Genomic DNA, 6,005 nt, shown 5'->3' with positions numbered 1-6,005 from the left:
TAATTTGTTTTGCTGAGCGACCAGCGCGCCTGTACGGAAGTGAGGGATGCTGGCTGCTAGGCCAGTGGTGCTACTGACAAGCTAATTGCCAACAGCTATGCAGAGGGTCATTTTCTCATTAAATGAGGGCAAATGGCATAAAGACTCAGGTACATATCTTTCTTTTTTAAGCAAATGAATGCTTAACCGTTAACTTGTTTTTTTATTTTCTTAACTGTAATAAATACCTGCTGTTACAGTGGTGGTGGTGGTCATTGCAATTATTGTTGTGAGAGGAAGTATAGCCAATAAAAAAGCAGAGAAATGAGTGAATGGTATTGTATGTTCCTCGAATTTAAAATTTTATCAGATTATTGGATTAATATAACTTATTCCAACCTTGGGATACCCACAACATAATTCCAGTTGATCCTGAGATTTTTTTTTTAATGGTTTAACATCGCACTAACACACTGAAGGTTTTTGGCAACCCAAGAATGCGGTATGGCTAAGTTTGGGAAGGTAGTAGCCGTGGCCTTAATTAAGGTACAACCCTAGCCAGGTGAGAAAATGGGAAGCCACGGAAAACCACCTTCAGGGCTGCCGACAGTGGGATTCGAACCCACCATCTCCCGAATCCAAACTCACAGCTGCGCGATCCTAACCGCACGGCCAACTCACTCAGTAAAAGCATTTATAGGCCTTATAATATAAGGCTAAATATCCTCAGAAACGTCCAATTGGTGCTTAATTCCAGAAAACAGCCAAAACGGAAGACGAAATAAAGACATTTCATGGACATTCCAACCTACTGTACTTATGGTTTACAATGGCAATTACTTTATGTAGGTACAGTACCGTACTTTATAATGTCATTAAAATGCAAGAATTATAAGTGATGACAATGATTTCTCAGTACCGTACCGGTAACGAAATAGATTCTAGTAAAGCTGACAGTGATATAGTTAACAATTTTAGTGATTCTAAATTACATTATGTCCAAAAATTCACAAATAATCGAGGAATAATCTCTCGAGCCCTTATTATTAATCCTATCACTTTAATGTTTCTCAACCCATACCTATGTCTTTGTAGTAAGGCATAGTCGATTCGTAGATAAGCTTCTTTGTCCTGTCGACGTCTTCTGGCTGGTCGGTTGATGTTTCGAACCGAACTGTGAGGTTTATTTTAAATATTCTACACAGTCGGATTCCTTATAGCTACAATATCAATTCGCTTACTACTGCCGTTATCGGGGAGTCCGAATACTTCTTCGGCAACTCTGTTAGGGACTGCATCTTGTTATGCCTGGTGTTCCGGAGCATTTCTCAAAACACGAGCGAGAGTGTTCGCTAATGCTGACGGAAATACATCGAACAGCACACATTTTGGCAGTTATTGTTATTTCCTCAATAACCCAGTTATTTGCAGGTTTGTACTGTCCGAGTAGGGCCACACCTTTTCATTTGTGAGGTGATTCACGATATCTGACCTCTACTCTGATGTTCTTATTCCTCTAGCCCGAGCTCTGCAACAACAATCAGGCTAAGTGAAATCATTTTATTAGACGTAGATCTCCAAAGGGATATGTAATTTTTTTTGCTAGTTGCTTTACGTCGCACCAACACAGATAGGTCTTATGGCGACGATGGGATAGGAAGGGCCTAGGAGTTTGAAGGAAGCGGCCATGGCCTTAATTAAGGTGCAGCCCCAGCATTTACCTGGTGTAAAATGGGAAACCACGGAAAACCATCTTGAGGGCTGCCGACAGTACGATTCAAACCCACTATCTCCCGGATGCAAGCTCACAGCCGCGTGCCCCTGACCGCACGGCCATCTCGCCCGGTGGATATGTAATTCATCGTGTTATCTATGAATATTTACATTAAGGTATACGTATGCGAAACAACTGTGGAGTGGCAGCTGCCATCAAGAATAAAGTTGGAAAATAACTGCCACTTGTCAATGACTGCAAACATGTTGACTTCGAAATGCGCATGGCAACAGAAGTACCTAACCCAGTCGTTTGAAAATCACGGTGAATTGCCAGCCATTTCACTATCAATAGGCAATGGATAATCAGTGATATTTAGCTTAAAATCTTAAGTTGAGCTGCAGATAACTCACGAAATATGTCAAAATATTAGGAGGTGTGTTGTAAACGAACCTCGATTGGGCAGGGCTCGGTTACCTTGAGCTCTTATCACTGATAGTAGTCACCCAGAATGTTTCTTCGTCGTTGTTTATTAGTGGCTGCTTCATAACAGCTTTATCTCTGAGTGTTTGTACAACACCAGTAAATAGATTTTCGAGGTTGTCCTTCACTTCTAGCTTAACATCTGAAATACGGATGGGGTATAGCGGTGAATGATACCACATGGTGGTGGTGATTATTATTTTAAGAGGAAGTACAACTAGGTGTCCGCCTCTGTGATGTAGTGGTTAGTGTGATTAGCTGCCCCACTCAGAGGCCCGGGTTCGATTCCCGGCTCTGCCACGAAATTTGAAAAGTGGTACGAGGGCTGGAACGGGGTCCACTCAGCCTCGGGAGGTCAACTGAGTAGAGGGGGGTTCGATTCCCTCCTCAGCCATCCTGAAAGTGGTTTTCCGTAGTTTCCCACTTCTCCTCCAGGCAAATGCCGGGATGGTACCTAACTTAAGGCCACGGCCGCTTCCTTCCCTCTTCCTTGTCTATCCCTTCCAAATTTCCCATCCCCCCACAAGGCCCCTGTTCAGCATAGCAGGTGAGGTACTGGTCATCCTCTCCAGTTGTATCCCCGACCCAGAGTCTGAAGCTCCAGGACACTGCCCTTGAGGCGGCAGAGGTGGAATCCCTGGCTGAGTCCGAGGGAAAAACCGACCCTGGAGGGTAAACAGATTACGAACGAACAACTTGGTAACCATCCTCTATATACGTGAACACTAATCAGACGAAAAAATGGAAGGGGTCTGACACTTCGAAAAATGAATGAATGGAATGAAAGATGATAGGAAAAACCGGAGTACCCGGAGAAAAACCTGCCCCGCCTCCGCTTTGTCCAGCAGAAATGTCACATGGAGTGATCGGGATTCGAACTAGGGAACCCAGCGGTGAGAGGCCGACGTGCTGCCACCTGAACCACGGAGGCTTTCGCAAGTACAGCCAAATACTGGTACGGCTCATACCATTTGCTAAACTCGCCGTAATCGATCAGCTGATAGGCTTGGCGGAGCTTGGCGCGCTTCCAACAGCACGGCCTGCATATTACGAAGGCAGTGCCATTAGATAATAACATGAAAATCTGTGTAAACGTCATTATTTTGAAGTCATCGCACAATCGGAAAACGGATATTAATTGTTTCTTTGGTTCATGGGCTGTGCAAAGAGGTAACATTTAAATCGTAATGGTCGTGGCTCTAACTACATATCACCCACTACGGTAGTGTTCGCAACAAGAAGGAACTAATTCCCACTAAATCATCGCTTGAAATCCACCAGAATCTTGCTTGTTGATGATGCTTGTTGTTTTAAGGGACCTGACATCGAAGATCATCGGCCCTCCACCAGAATCCGACGAAGAGACAGAGAGAAAAGCTGCCCTAGAGCAAGGGGGACCGTGCAGTAACAGCATCAAATAAGACATATAGTAATTTTCGCACTATTTATCTTAGCATAAAATAAACTTATATATTTTTAAACTCCCCTGTTGTACAGCTATCCCCGATCATTAAAACTTTATTTTTCTTTACATATACCGTATAAATGGCGATTAACCATTGACAATGAATTACGTAAAAGAAATCTAAACAAATATTTTTTAAAACGAAACAGGAATACCAACACAGAGGGAGAAATTAAGTGAAAATGTTGCGCAGATCGTCGCGCACCGAAGAGTAACCTAATTACCTCCCAGCAACTGGCGGGTATGTTAAACGAAGATAGACGCTGTAGTTTTCGACCGCGGCATGGCATAACTTTTCCATTTCCTCAAAACATGAAGAACGTATGTCGTAGTTATGAAAACACTGACTTTTCCTACAAAGACTCGCGTGAACTGCTGAAAAGGAATTAATAATTTCGATCTTCCCACTAAAGTTTGCTTTGGGCATGAAGTTACCGTGCAAGTATCCAGTTTAGCATATTATTGTGCTAAATGACAGGTTGTAACTTTCTTTCTTTCTTTCTTTCTTTCTTTCTTTCTTTCTTTTTCTTTTTTAATCTGCTTACCCTCCAGGGTCGGTTTTTCCCTCGGACTCAGCGAGGGATCCCACCTTTACCGCCTCAAGGGCAGTGTCCTGGAGCTCTGGGTCGGGGATACAACTGGGGAGGATGACAAGTACCTCTCCCAGGTGGGCTCACCTGCTATGCTGAACAGGGGCCTTGCGGGGGGATGGGAAGATTGGAGGGGATAGACAAGGAAGAGGGAAGGAAACGGCCGTGGCCTTAAGTTAGGTACCATCCCGGCATTTGCCTGGAGGAGAAGTGGGAAACCACGGAAAACCACTTCCAGGATGGCTGAGGTGGGAATCGAACCCACCTCTACTCAGTTGACCTCCCGAGGCTGAGGGGACCCCGTTCCAGCCCTCGTACCACTTTTCAAATTTCTTGGCAGAGCCGGGAATCGAACCCGGGCCTCCGGGGGTGGCAGCTAATCACACTAACCACTACACCACAGAGGCGGACGGTTGTAACTTTCATCAAGAAGAAAAGTCCTCTCAGTTTTAACTTCCGTGTTAATGGGGTGACACTAACTAATGCGGATTACTGTAAGTATTTTTGTGTTAATATAAGGAAATATCTCTTTTCGGGTAATCACATTTTTTGTAAGTTGTTTTACGTCGCACCGACACAGATAGGTCTTACGGTGACAATGGGATAGGAAAGATCTAGGAGTGGGAAGGAAGCGACCGTGGCCTTAATTAAAGTACAGCACCAATATTTTCCTGATGTGAAAATAGGAAGCCACGGAAAACCAACTTCGGAGATGCCGACAGTGGGATTCGAACCCACTATCTCCCGAATTCTGGATACTGGCCGCACTTAAGCGACTGCAGCTATCGAACTCTGTGGGGTAATCACATGAACGGGAATGTAAACAAAGGTTACATATCTCTGTATGGTTTTGAGGGTATGAGGGGTTGTAATAAGGATTCAAAGGAGAAGGCTTCTAAGTAATGCCCGGATTTTTATGCAGTAACAGGTTAGATTGCAAACCAATTTGGTTAGTAGGAAGTGTCGGCCACCCGTTCTTCTATAGTGTAGCAAGAGTAACATAAATTGTAGGGGTTCTGATGAGCCGTACCCCTAATATTAATGCAAACCCCATGGCATAATCGTTGTGATGGTAGGCTATACTTGCTACTCGCTTCAGTAAGTTTGCATTCTAAGCTATTAATGCATAAAACTCCGGGCTCTACTTATAAGTATCTGACAAGACTTCAATTAGAGTATGGTTCTAGTGTATGGGACCCTCACCAGGATTACTTGATTCGAGAACAGCAAAAGATCCAAAGGAAATAAATTTCTGACAAAGGATTTGTGTTATGAAAATGCTGCAAACTTTGGGCTGGGAAGACTTGGGAGTAAGGAGACGAGCTGCTCGACTAAGCGGTATGTTCCGAGTTGTCACGGAGAATTAGCCTGGAATGATTTTAGTAAACGAATACGGCTGAGTGGAGCGTTTAAAAGCAAGAAATGTCATAAAGTGAAGATAACGTTGGAATTCAAGGGGGCAAATTGGGACAAATATTCATTTATAGGAAGAGGTACTGTGTTAGAGATTAGAATAATTTATCAAGGGAAATGTTCGATACATTTTCGAGTTCTTTGAAATCATTAAAAAAAGGCTAGGTAAACAATTGATTGGGAATCTGCCCGTCGAGCGACAGCTCCACATGCAGAAAACTCCCTGGAACTTGTTTACCGCACGTTGGAATCTAGCTGACATACTGTCACCATGGGACACATCGTAATCTGTACTCGTACTTGTGTTGGTGACAGTGGTAGCACTGATCTTAACCTTGCCGAGCTGTTACGTAACAAGCTC

This window comes from Anabrus simplex, chromosome 8, assembly GCF_040414725.1.
Source record: "Anabrus simplex isolate iqAnaSimp1 chromosome 8, ASM4041472v1, whole genome shotgun sequence".
Classification (NCBI taxonomy): Eukaryota; Metazoa; Arthropoda; class Insecta; order Orthoptera; family Tettigoniidae; genus Anabrus; species Anabrus simplex.
This window is presented reverse-complemented; position numbering follows the sequence as displayed.